Genomic DNA, 15,332 nt, shown 5'->3' with positions numbered 1-15,332 from the left:
TTTGCAGTGGTTGCCCCTAGCAGCACATGAACATCTGCATGAAAAAATGTCATACCCTGTTTCGTAAATATACTGATGATCAGTAAATAATATATTAATCTTCAACTCGTGTTTTGAATGTGTGTATACAAATATCGTTAGACGCTAAATATATAAATAAGAAAGAAGGTTAGGATTTACATTCGGATCTCAGACATGAAATCATTTTCCATTATCTGTAGAACACATTTTCGCTCTGCATAGTGTATTTTAACACTATTTTCTATAAATAGCTTCCTAATTTAATACACAGTTTGAAGTCTTCCTTGCCTCCTAAAATCTTCCCATTAGTGATTGCACAAGGTAGAAAACTGGTAGGTTGTTGAATTCAGAAAATATATTCTAATGCATTCACTCTTTATTTATTCCTAAAAATATCATGAGACAGTAGTCCACTGCAGCAAAACTGACAAATTATAATAATGTCCTAACAAGTAGAAACACACTTTTCCTAAACTTAATAATGGATTTCTTATACATTTATGCATAGGCATTCAGTTTGGCATTATACACAGTATGTTTTTTTTTTTTTAATAATTAAAGATACACCAGTTAGTGAGTAAGAATATGTTACATTATTTTCTGGCACATTTCCTTCCATATCGAAGAAATTTTTAAAGAAAGAATAGTTTATTTGTGATACAAATAGCTTATTTGTATCAATGCATTGAGAAGACTTAAAGGGAGTATATAATTATTTTTTGCCTCATATATTTTAGGGCTATTTTATCAATATTATGAAAGATGGACTAATATCCCTATAGAAAATTCCTCTGACCCAGCTGCCCCCAAATTTGTCTTACTCTCCTCTTCCCACAGTCTCTCTCAGTTTTGGGTATGAATTTTCAACTGTAGAAATACTGATGGAGATGATACCGACATTAAATGCAGATAGGCAAAATCCCATTATGCAAATTTCACAGATAAAATACCGACATTGTGATTGCAGACAGCGAAAATGCTGACAGTCACAAAGCTGGCATTAAAACGCCAATGTGCCGGACCCACTGGCAGTAAACAGTGATGATAATAAATAATTGTTTTTTTTAAAAAAAGCTTGACCCCCTCCCCAGTCATATTAACCCCTGTGGTGCCAGCAAATAGTTATCACTGTTTATTGCCGGCGGGTCCGTATGCCGTTTTACTGCCAGCATTGTGACTGTTGTCATTTTTACTGTTGGCAATCACAATGTCCTCATTTTATGCCTGTCAGTGAAATTTAAATCACCGGATTTTGCCTGTTGACACATTATGTGTCAGTTATATTTCCGTTTAAATTTCTACCATCGGAAATATCCACTCTCTCAATGGATTTCCTCTACCTACCTGTTCTCACTCCTCTCCCCCATCAACGTCCTTTCATATACTGATCAGGCTGTTTATTTCTGTAATCACACCCTTTAAACTGCAGTTCACGCTGTCCCAGGTGTCACTTTCAATCTTCATCGGTCCCTGTCCCAGCCTTGAAATGCCAAACATACCTGCTATCTTCAAATATGCACCCACAGTACGGAATGGATCTGGAGGAAGACATGCACTCATGCTGACTACCTTCTCTTCAATTGTTAATTTTTTTTCTCTTACAGTTGTGCACTGTCACTCTCTAAACAGTGCTACTTCAAGGCTCTTATTTCCAACCCAATCTTCCAACCCCTGATTTGTCATCTTCAACTCCCTCCTCTTTCCTCTCCAGCCCCCTCCCATTCCCCTCCTCGCTCTCTGCTCTCCAGTTTGCTACTCTCTTCAGCTCCAAACTTGAGTCCATATATCACGACATGTTCTTCAATCAACTTCTTTTTCCCATCCTCTATCCCTTCCCTACCCACCTTGACCCCCTCCCACCTTCCTTTGTGGATGCTACCTCTAACACTGTCCCCAACTGTCACCTCATCTCGGTAGTCCAGCCACCTTTTCTTCCTTCAGTCCGGTACCTGTAGATGAAGTCAACACCCTTCTATCCTTGTCACCCCGCTCCACATGCCCTTGTACCCATTACCTCGATCCTCCTCCTCTCCCTCTCTTTCTCTCAAGGTCTGTATCCACCTTGCCCCTTCATCAATCTCTCCCTCTCCTCCAGTATATTATTCCCCTCCTTGAAACATGCTCTTGTCTCCCCTAAACTCAACAAACTGGCCATTGACCCTGCCTCTCTCTCTAATTATTGTCCTTCCTTTTGACTCCAAACTTCTCAGATGGGTTGTTTACAACTGTCTCAATGCCTGCCTCCTCCACCTCTATAATATATCCAAGTTCCATCCATTTCTCACCAAGAAAGCCACTAAAACTGTTATTCACTCCCTTGTAATCTTAATTACTGTAATTTTCTTCTATCTGGCCTACACAACCCCCCTTGCCCTCTTAAATCTATCCTCAATGTTGCTGCCGCTCTCATTTTTCTCTCCCACCAATCTATCTCTGTTGTCCCTCTTTGCCAATCACTACATTCACTTCCTTTGGCCTACAAAATTAAATTTAAGAAGAACAAAAAGTACAGTGCTGAGGGTTGTTCCAATTCCTATCACAAATATCACTGACACAGATATCTACAAAATGTATACATTTATTTAATGAAAAAAATAGCACCAAAATAATAGAAATAACCACAATTATACTATTATAGTAAAATAAGATGGAATCGTGCTCTCGTCCTAATGGTTGCAAGAGCTACACTAACTAAGGGTTTCCCTTCCTTATAGTGAAAGTCAACAATATAGTTGTTAGGCGCTCATTGACTTCTGATAATATAATATATTTATACGTGTTGGTTAGTGTACATAAACGTAGGTGCCTGTTAGGGTTCTGTACAAAACCAATTCCTTAATTACAGCCATGGAGCCAGACACGTGATGTAAACGTTTTAAACTGTTTATTGCAGAAAAGTATAGTCCAGGATAGGCAAAATAAACAGTAAACAGTTCAGGCTGAATGGAACAATGGATTTCCAGATCTTGGCAAACAATCAGGTAAATAATAATGAAATGCAGCAAAACTTAACTGAAACCAGGGACAGAGACACATGCAGGTAATCCAGGAACAGACACATGAGCAGGCTAGAAACTTCAATGACCAGCAAAGGGTTTCAAGAAAAGACAGGCATATATAGGCCATAGACAGGTGTGGGTAATTAACTAGCAGTACTAGTTAACACCTGATATAGGAACGGCCAGACAGCAGCTCCTCTGGAGAATCAGAGATACTGCAGGGTAATGTGCACACAGGGTAACAAGGCAAATCATAACACAAGGTAAAATGCACACAAAGAAACAAGGCAGATCATAACAGTGCCTTTCACAATTATACTGTCTAATTTATTGTTATCATGGCTATCTGTGTCAGTGGTATTTGTGATAGGAATTGGAACAAACCTGAGTGTCATAATTTTTGTTCTCTTTCTACTGTGTGTTGTTGGGGAGTCTATTTCATTTTTGGTGAGACATACTGTGCACCAGGAGGAGAGTTGTGAATTGTTAGAATTAAATGTAAACTCTTCACCCTCACCTACAAAGCTCTCAACCAGTCCTCCCCCTACATCTCAAACCTTATCTCTCCCCACACTCCTTGTCACCCTCATCTACTCTGCTGAATGCCGCCTCAATACCACACTGATTAATTCTCCCCACTCCCTCCTCTAGTTCTTTGTTCCGGCTGCTCCCCACCTGTGGAACGATCTCCCATGCCCTATCAGGTAAGCCTCTACTCTCCAAGGCTTCAAGCATTCCCTTTAGTCTAATTTATTTACTCAAGACTATAAGCCCTCCTCCTAACTCCTTTGATATATTTAATGAAGGCAGCCATGTAACTCCTTACCCATGTTAGTAATTGTTTCTGCAGCTACTCTGGGGCAAATTATTACTAGTATTATTGCTGGATATTGACCTTTGATGGTTTGCTACCAGCAAGACCTCTGCTTAGAAACTGGGCCATGTGACTACCTGCACTTCTTTGCTTCTTTTAATCCTCTGTATGGTTTTGAGTACTGTCTCCAATAGATAGATAAATCACTAATACAGCACTCTATGATACTAGATGCAGCCAAAATCCTGAAATAGGGGTATACACCTGAGAGTCTGAGATAACAATATAATATCAGGACATTTAGCGCTCACTAGTTCTCACGGAAAACAAGCCAAGATTACATTCACGAAAATATATATACACTTGATGTTGAAATCAGTTCATATGTCAATCTTCATCTTGAAATGGTGAAAGATAATTATTGTTCCGTAGTGCAGATGGTTTACTTCAACATTTAGTGCAACTCCCCATCACCTTCGTGATATTAATACAAGATGGACTCCTACCAGATCACTTGATAATATAGGCTTGAAGAATATTTCAGGAATTTCTTCCAACTGCTAGACTTTCAAGGCAAAAGATACACTTTTCTCTTCCTCTCCGGCATCAATGTCTACATGTATCAGTATTTAAAAAAGAAATAAACAGAATCTAGCGTGATATAGTTTCAAATTCCAAACATTTATTAAAATATTGCATATAATATTCAAAAAGTAGTGTGTAAATACTCCTATTAGAGCTCAAGTACTCAGCGCATTAAGTGTAAGGGTCAGATGATAAAAATCCCGGGATGACTCTTTCCACTTCTATGTCCTGGACTGATATCTAGCAAGGCTCTCCACACACTCTCAGGGATCAGTCTTATCGCTCTAAAGCGTTTCAACCATCTGGCGGTCTTTGTCAAGGAGATAAGACTGATCCTGAAGACCGTGGCTATTTAAATCAGATGTAGCCAATCCAAAACTATTACCTATAAAATACATCATATCGTATGTACATAGATCGCAAAAATAATACATAAGAACAAAAGCACATATAATACTTACAGAAGGATAAAATAGATACATATTCGCTAGTTGTCTTTACTTCACGTAACATACAGTTTAGAAACCATACTAACCATACCGGATGTATCCACATAGTAGATGAGTTTTAGGTATCACCCACATTGAACTGTAGAATCGTGGGCAGACCGGAAATGTCGTATCGGCAAAAGCACTAATATATTGAATGTGTGAAATCACACATCATACCGTATACACATCCATCGCAAAACATATAAATAAAAATGAATACATAAAAACAAAAACACATATAATACTTGCAGGTGAATAAAATGAGTAAGTATTCGCTGGTTGCCTTTACTTCACGTGACATATGGCTTAAAACCCTTAGTAACCACACCGAATGTATCGTATCTTCATACAAGAAGTAACATAGTAAATGCGTTTTAGGTATCACCCCCATTGGATCGCAAAATCGTGGGCGAACCGGAAATGACGTATCAGCAAGAGCGCTCCTATATTAAATGTGTAATATCTTGGAATATATAAAAACATGTCTGCTTTATCATAAAATAATTATTTATACTGAGACACAGTGTGTCAGTATAAAATCAAACATATACTAAATGAGACTATTCTGCCATACATCGCTATTCTACCAGAATACAATGTATCGATATAGAATCTTAAAGAAAACATTTTATTTCAAAGTCCTTATTGAGTCCATAAGGCATTAAACTGTTTACCTGAAAAATCCACTTCATCTCCATCTGGGACAATTTTGTGTCTATAGACCTATATCTCCAAGTGGGTTTGATAGTATCAATACCTAAAAAGTAAATTATATCCTTTTCACTACAAGAATGGTGTGTTTTAAAGTGAGCAGACAGTGAGTGGGTTTCCAAACCTTTTTTGATATTATAGAGATGTTCATTCATCCTTGTTTTTAACATTCTGAAAGTCTTGCCTACATAGGTTAAGCCACATTTACATGCAATTAAATATATGACATTGGTTGAATTACATGTAATAAATTCCCGTATGGCATAAGTCTGATCGTTAGCTATAAATTCTGTGGTTTTACTTTTGGGGTTATTACCAAATGTAGAGCTACACATCTGGCAACTCCCACATCTATAAAATCCTTTATTTTTAATAGTACCAACTTGTGATGTCTCATTAGGAAGAACACCTCTAACTAAATGGTCCTTCAGATTGGAGGATCTTTTATATACAAATTTAGGCTTTGTTGGAAGAATGTCTGTCAGAATATTGTCCTTTAACAAGACATTCCAATGCTTACAGAATATATGTTCTATTTGTTTATAGTCCTTTTTACTGTGCTAGCACCAATCTCTGAATAAACTTTTACTACTGAATGCACAAGACCTGAAGGCAATAGAGTACTGTAAAGATTGTTCAGCACTAACAAAGAGGTGGCTATTTAATGTGAATACCATGGCTAGCTGGTTTCAAAGACTTATTCTGGGAATTCAGTGTCTGGCATCACAATATCATTGCTTCCATTTTATAACTTCATAAAATATTTAGACCATCATTTCATATTCTTGCTAACATTTAGGTTGATTTCTTATTGTTGGAAAATGTAACAATTATGAGTGAAGAATAGAAGGTGGAGTACAAGAGTGATGATATCCCCTTAGTATTCAGATGGAAGAAACAAATATAAAACTCTACAGGGTGGGGTAGTCTGTAATCACTGATTTATCAATATGTATTATCTGTAGGATAATAAGACTCTGAGGCTGGGTTTGTGTATGTTTGTTAGTGTACCTCTATAGAATAGAGTTTATTGGCCATAGTATCACCCATAATATGCCTGCACATATTCACAAATTTGAGAAATTATGTTCCACGGGAAATAATGAATTTAAGAAAATTTGAGATAATTCATGAATAAGAAAATACTAATTTTTATTTGTAATGAATCACTTGCCATAGACTACAGTGATACAGAACACATTTTATTTATTACTAGGTGAAGTACCTGGCATTGCCCATGTTTAAATCTTCAAGTTATTAAGTTAACAATAAGTTGGATGTAACCCTCAACATTTTAATAATAATTAGCAGCTTAGAATCTCTTCCAGCACACCCATTAGGTGGCTTCTCATTGTCATTTTTGTTTTTATAAAATGTTATCCAAATCTATCCAGTAGAAAGCTCAGAACAGGCATTCCAAGTCAAAGCTCTGCCCTGCATACATCAACATGAGGTCCAATCAAGACCCTTACCCCCTTAACACCTGGACCACCTCGCGTTGGTTTCATCGGTGCAGGGGAGTCTGAATGTATAACTGGACAGACAAACAAACCAAATGCATCCAGTAGAAGACTTAGAATAGGCTTCCCAGGTCAAAGTTCTGACCAGTGTACACCAACAGCGGGAGGTCCGACTAAAACCTCAACCCCCTGGTATGTTTTCTGGGACACAATGTTGCCAGTCTGTGAAATTTTCATTCAAATCCATTCAGTGGAAGGCTCAGCGCAGGCTCCGTGGGTCAAAGTTCTGGCTAATGTACACCATCGGGAGGTCCAACCAGGTCCATAAACCCCTTAAAATTTGTCCAGGATCCAACTGGACCACCTTGCATTTGTTTCATCCTAATCAGTGCAGGGGTGTCGAAGATATCCATCTACAAACAAACAAGCAAACAAACAAACTTCTTCTTTTATATATATATAGATTTAAGCAACATTTTCAAAGATTAATCCTACAATCCTTAATCTATGTTTCTCAAGCACAGATACAAAATGGAGTGTGTTAGCTATTTTTTAAAGTACCTTGGACTTTTAAATAATATTTATATTGTGGATAAACATTATGGGCCTGATGCTGAGCTGTACGCAAAATTAACAGAATTTACACACAAAAAATGCATTAACAAAAATAATGAATTTATACCTATATGCTGAGTCGGACTCATCTCAAGATGCACATTACTGTGCATCTTTAAAAAATATTAATTAAATTAAAAATGTATTATAAATTCTTAATTAATTAATAAAACCAAAACATTATAAAGCATGTCCAAAGATGGCGATAATTGCCTTGGCCCCAGCTGGCTGCCCACAAAAAAGCGCTAGTACAACTTCATGTGCGGATGTGGTGGAGAAGCTATAACACACCCCCAGGCAGCTGGGACCATGCTTCACATATGTAAGGAGATGGCCGCAGGTCAACATGAGGGGCCTTATGTCTCAAGTTAGTTACCCATCATTTTGAAAACATTTTAATTCTAATGTTATTTCTCCTAAATCAGTTATCATGCTATTCTTGCTGTTCTTTAAGAAGGCCAGATTGGCTTTAATGTAGATGTACTCTTTATCCATTGCAAGTATGTTGAGCGTGTGAGTGGTAATCAGTCTTTGATTCTAGAGTATCTGTTATGTTGCTTAGAGCTGTAGTTTCACATTTAAAGTTGTCTACAGCTGTTTTTTTTTAAGAATGATACACATAGAATTATGTGAGGTAGAGCATTTCACTTAATTGTTGGTCTCATTAGTGTTAGGCCCTTATAATGTCCTCCTAATCTTAGATATGCTAAATTTGCAGGAGAAATTTCAGGGTACTTTGCTTTAAATGTGAAGATCAATCTCAGTTAGCAGGTTATTAGTCTCATGAAGATACCATTCTCTAGTGTTGTGAATAAGTGATCTTACTTAGCGCAGCCTTAGTAGGGTAGGGTAACAGCACACTGGTGGTTTCAATGCTTAGCATTTACAATGCAATTTACAATACAGTCTTTCATGCAGTCCCTGTGAAGTATCAGGATTTATGATACCCAGCGTAATGATTAATAATTATTTTTGAGTGGCAATATCATTTAAGGACATAGGGCCTGATTTATTAAGGAAAGTTAAGTAAAAAAAATGAGTAAGTAGTCTCCTGGACAAAACCATGTTACAATGCCAGGGGTGCAAATTAGTTTTCTGTTTAGCACATAAGTTAAATACTGTCTGTTTTTCATGTAGCACACAAATATCAACTTTAAATTTCAGTGTACAAATAAGCTATCAAGTATTTGTGTGCTACATAAAAAAACAGACAGTATTTAACTTATGTGCAAAATTGAAAACTAATTTGCACCCTTTGCATTGTAACATGGTTTTATCCAGGAGACTACTTACTCAATTTTTTTTACTTAACTTTCCTTAATGAATCAGGCCCATAGACATGAGATCTAAAATTCCTTTGAGGAAACAATTCTTCTTTAGTTCAGCTTCTGTATCCAACAATGCTGTACCTCATTTTAGGAAGCAACCTTTTTATACAAATGAGGTGAAGGTCTATTTGAAGCACTGTCAGTAACTTAAACCATGTTGGAGGAAGTATCATTCATTTTTTTAGGCTTGAAGGGGAAATCAATTAAATGAGGAAGTAAGTTGCAATTTATCAAGCAGTTGCATGTCAGACATTTTAGAGTTTTTAAAAGTGATGATTATGCAAATAATAGGATTTCAGATTGCCTCAAGTTCTTCACAGGAGGTATGAAGAAAAATAAAATGTCTAGGTAAACTATTCGGGCAGTATGATGACAGTTTGAGTAGAATGAAAGCTAAAATGGTCAGTAACACACAAAATGACTATTGGAACAGAACACAGGATGCGTTTCTTATCTGTTTAGCTTCTGCTTATACCAGCACATTCCAGTGAAGTTTCTATGATGTTTACTTAGAAATCTGTGCTTAGTGAAAAAGGTCAAGCCGACATAGTGTTCCAAGAGGGCTTGTCTCACATTCCCATCTTTTCCAATCGGAGGGGCTAATCAATTGTATGATATGCTTATAACCAATTATAATTGTTGACTAATGTCTTGTAATGTAAAATAAGCAGGGGCGGGCTGCCCCGGGAGGCAGGGGGGCAGCGGCCCCCCGTTCCGCTCAGTCTGACCGCTATTAGGGCCGGCCGGCCACCCCCCTGATGTAATATACAACATTTTCCCATGACAGGGGATGACGCGGCGCATCCCTTTTCATGAGATGCGGCCGTCTGTGTGCCCCCTGGGCTTCCTTCTTCCAGCCCGCGCCTGAAAACAAGGCATAGAGAAGTGTGCCTTTGTAGTTTTGTGTGTGCCTGCTCATGGTTTTTACATCCTTGCATGCATGTTTGTGAACAAAAGACCTTTGATTTAATTTCATCTCAGTCCATTTTCTGTGATACTTAATAGACTGTGGTCATTTTAGAACTGGTACAAATATTTGGTCTCCAAACAAGCCCATTGTACCATGCCTATTGTCACTATGATGGTCTCCAATCACTTAAAAATAATCAGATCACACTTGAACATTCTTGAATCTCCTATATATCAGACAGGACCAACTCATGTCATAAATTCGACCAGTAGTATGCCATGGGTGAGCTACACCCAGCGTTAGGCCAAGTAGGAATTAAGCAAATTAGCAGGCTTTGAAGTTTGGCTCACATGTGCTATAAAAACAATAATAGAAATAGTAGTGGCTGAGCAAACTTAATTCACATGGGTGTCACAGTTTTTCATTAAAAAACCGAAGCTGTAATCCCATATCTACCCATTTGTTTGTTGCAGATTATAATCATTATCTATTTGGTGCTACAACATGATTTGCTAGAGAGTAATCAAAAATATCTGCAGGTCTTAAGATCTGCCGACAAATGTTATATTCATCTACAACCTAGTTATGGAGAAGGCAAGCAAGAATACTTATCCAGGCTTTTTTTTCTGCAGTTTCAGCATACTTTTCACATCATAATTTCAACAATTATAAGGAAAGTCAAGTTTTATGGGTTTTTTTAAGTCATTTATTTTAACTGATTACTAGGTTTAATAAAATGACTGTTTTCCTTCCTAGTTTTCAAGTCAGAGATTTATTTATAGATAAACTGCTGGGATATCCAGGGAAAAAAATGGTCATTAAATCCTTCGTGATGAAAATCAGCACTGCAGATTTTAATGGTCATATTGCCTTTGAAAGTACTGATCTACAGTATTTGATCTTGTGAGGGGAATAGCTCAGAGAGATCATTACTACTGCCCTATTAAGGAAAGGAATGAAGCTGTAACATTTTCTTTGCAGGTTTCATGGCATTTATTTAGAGAACATTGTTGTAGCAATAGAAAGGTGTTTTTACATAGGATAAAGGAAACAACACAAGAAAATAAATATCTGTATGTCCTTGCTTTAAACTCTCTCTGGTACTTTCTGGACTATGGCCAGTTCCCTACTAGAATCTCAATCCACAAAACACACAAGATCATTAATAATCACAAAGACAAATCTCCAAGTTGCTGTATGACCATCAGAGCATTCACTGTTGAGAAATGTGATTTTGCTAAGCTGACGCCATCTTGTTGCCTTATAGCCATTTTATTCTCTTATAGCTCAAAGACAGCTTAGATACAGCTAGTTTGTAGGAGTTATTCATTATTATCTCACTGTTTGCAAGAAACAGACCATGACCATGACCTTGGATATGGCAGACAGGAGATAAACCAACCCCCCACTGGGGGGAATTCCTGTGTGAGAATGTAGCAAGATCTATGTAAAGGAAGCATGAGTCTTTAAAACCTTCTGGGGCGTAGTTTTCTGAAATAAGGGATTTTGTGCTATATAACTATGAACTTGTAACTAATAAATCAGAGCTAATTGCACATGCACACGCAGAACTTGCAGTGTCTTTTATTCTCTCCGGCTGATGAGCTCATAAACTGATAAACTGACACTTACAGGTGAACAGACTGTTTAGATCCAACACTGTCTATCATCAATGTTGATTATCCCCAGACTGATTCTGAGTCCTTATAGAGAGTTGAAGATTGCACTAATCATTTGCTATCAGAAACAGGTTTTCAGATGTTTAGAATCAGCATTAGATGATTGGAGACACAAATGAAAAGGTTAATGATCCTTGGTATTGGAACAACACTCCCACCCAATGCTTTTCAAATTTAAGCATAACTCTAGTAGTATTTCTCCTTTAAAATCCAATACATAGAAGTTGTCCCCCTAAACAAGTATTGGTGTGTACCTTCATATTATGCCCTTTACAACCATAACACATTGGTCTGTTCTTGTTTTTATTTTGGAAGAAAAACAAATGGAAAAAGTAATGGGTTTACACAGCACTCCTATCCCATTCAAAAAGTTATATTAAAATATATTGGTTAATACCTTTATTGATTATATTGCATTTATTAAGTATTATACCCCAAGCACATGAATACCCTTGGTCTGTAGTAGTAAAATATTAAAATGTAAAGATAATGTGAACAGAGAGAAACTAGTGTTTAAAAAAATCAACCACAGAATATGGGGCCAATGGATAGAATCTATGGATCAAATAATCGCCAGAGTATTAACACTCATCAGTCCATATTTCTATTGTCCCTCCTTCATAATTCTATAAGTTCCCAAAATGTCAGTGGGATTTAATGATGGTGAAAAATATTAAGTCATATAGTTATTATGGTAGAGACATATAGGTACCATCAGTTACAGTAACAAGGGGGACTCCCACATCATCTGCTCCCCAGTATATTTTATATAAACCTAGGATCTAAGGGATACAGATTGCTTAGTTCCCTAATAAAGACCACTAGAAAATACCTAACGGTATAATTTTCAAAGAGAACTCCATTTGTACTACCATATTCCATATATCATATAATAATTATGGATTTACCAAGAAAAGTCTCTGAGATAATATTACACAGCGCTGCAGGAAATACGTGACCTATTATAATGGATAAATTGTGGCTCTATGGATACCAGTCCCCCCATCGCTGGCTTCATCATAGAGAATATTTTATGCAACCATTCACTCTATACTAGCAATACATCCGATGTCTACCATGCATCCGTAGCATATGTAATGGGAATATGAATGTTATAAACCTATAAACAATCTAAAGCGCTTTTGTAACAAGCTGTTACATGAAATATTCCCTGGGGAGCATTAAGGGCGCTGCCGCTTACTGGCTCCACTTCCGAATTGTGACATCATACGTGATGTCGTTACCCAAAGTACGTTTCACTTCATTTAGCTTTGTCATTTGAACCGATTTTAAACATAGGCAGTATCTTTATACTGAGAACAACCAATTAGGTGGCTTCATTTAGATTGACATGTCCCTGAACAATCCAATTTACTGAAATAGTCTTATTGTTTATACGAATAAACAAAGCACCAAATATATATATAATTTGATGGATTATTCTAACAGGAAACTTTTCCTAATGTGGCATATGTTACACCTTATTTAGAATCATCAAATGCAAATAAGTATCAACTAAGACAATATCCATATACTAATAATAGCAATCTGATGGTTAGATCTTGATGGACATATACTTGAACCAACCAAATTTGCTAAAAGAAGTTTTGTTGATTATTTATTCATATGAGTGCAATTTAATGAAATATCTTAGAGGAAGTCTTCCTGGTGTTTATCCTCATAATCATATAAAAATAATTTTGCATCTGAATGGGGAATCATGTAGATCTAATATAAATATGTCTATAAATATGTCATTCACATAAATTGTTATATATGATATGTGATTGAATTAAAGATAGTAAAAATAAGATAAAGAATTGTTATTAGCTAAAGTGAATACTGAATGTTAGAATCAACCCAGAAAACATGCATAACTAGTATTTTCATTAAGACCAGTGGGTATGAGGGAGTCAAATAAAAATATCCACCTGATTTCTCTCTGAAGCAGTTCTCTATTTCCATCACCCCCTCTAATTCCCAAATTAATTTTTTCTATAGCGAAAACTTCCAATCCACTGGCTGTACCTCCATGTTCTGTAAGAAAATGTCTTATAGAACATGTAAGTGGTCTCAATTTTTCTTTATAAGGTTTCTTTATCAGTTCTCGCATTCCGTATTGTTTCTACATGTTAAAGAATTTGCAGTTTCATAGCTCTACTGGTCATGCCCACATAGTATTTATTGCATGGGCATCTGAGAACGTAGATGATTCCCTTAAAGTTGCAATTGAGAAATTGGTCAATTTTATGATTGTCCCCAAATTTATCATGTAACTCCATTGTATTGGTCATATAGTCACAGGCTTTACAGCCTCCACATTTATATGACCCTTTAGTTTCGAAGTCTGTCTTTCAAGTTTTTGGCTCTTCGCCATGTTAAATTCACCCTTTTATCTAAAATGCATCCTAGATTATTGTCATTAAGCAAGATGGGCCAATGTTTCCGTAAAATCTTATGAATCTCTTTCCACTCATAACCAAAGTCACCAATAAAGTGAATTTTATTGGAAACTGTCTTCTGTTTTGTTGGATATAAAAGATGGTCTTGATCATTCATTTTAGCTTTATTGAAAGCTTTCTTTATCGTCTGCTTGCTATACCACCTTTCCAATAAACTATCTTTAAGTTCTTCAGACCTAGTTAGAAAATCTTGCATATTTGTGCAATTCCGTCTAATTCTTAAAAATTGACCACTGGAGGAAAATGAAAGCTCTCATTATGCATAATACTATTTGTAGCTGTTTCTTTACAAAATAGGTCTGTCTCAATAACACCTCCAATTCCTTTCTTTATTATAATATCCAGAAAATTAACCTTCTTCAGACTCATCTCGTAGGTCAATTTCAAATTGTTCTCATTGGTATTCAAGATCTCAATATATTCTTCAAATTCCAGTGCACTCATCCTTCACAATATAAAGATGTCATCTATATAGTGGGCCCAAGTTATTATATAGTCTCTTTCTCCCATTGACCCAGATAAAGATTGGCGTAGGTTGGCGCACATGCCGCCCCATCACGTCCCTCGAACTTGGAAGTAAAATTGATCATCAAATACAAAGAAATTCCTTGTTAAAATGAATTTCAACAGTTCGACAAGGAAATTGCCAAATGAGACCTCTTGACTAGTCTGTAAAAAATATTTCACAGCCTCAATTCCTATGCTATGGCTAATACTCGTGTATAAACCTTCCACATAACATGTAATAAGCCATACATCTGGGTCTATTGTAACTCCATCAAGCATTTTCAAAATCTCCATTGTTTCCTTCACATATGAGGGTAATGAAATAGCATATTTCCTCAAATGTACATCAAGGAATATGCTTGCCTGTTCAGTCAGGCTACCTATCCCGGACACAATTGGTCTGCCTGGTGGAATTTTACCATTTTTATGGATTTTCGGCAAAAGATATATAGTCGGGATTTTAGGGTCAGTCACTTGTAGGAATTGGTATTCAGCTTTATTAATGATCTGCAATTCAAAAGCATTTTTGATGATAATATTATATGATATTTTGAATTCTTCCAGAGGATTGGAAAAGAAACGATAACATTTTGTATCCTTTAATTGACAATACATTTCTTATTTATACATGATTGTAGGCCAGAGGACTACATTCCCACCTTTATCAGATGGTTTAAAGACCACATCATTCCAAGTCTCCATTTCTCTCAAACACATTTGTTCCTCTCTAGTTAGATTGTTATTGTTAAT

Source organism: Mixophyes fleayi, chromosome 5, assembly GCF_038048845.1.
Source record: "Mixophyes fleayi isolate aMixFle1 chromosome 5, aMixFle1.hap1, whole genome shotgun sequence".
NCBI classification, from domain to species: Eukaryota; Metazoa; Chordata; class Amphibia; order Anura; family Limnodynastidae; genus Mixophyes; species Mixophyes fleayi.
The sequence above is the reverse complement of the archived record's forward strand: the minus strand, read 5'-3'. Positions refer to the sequence as shown.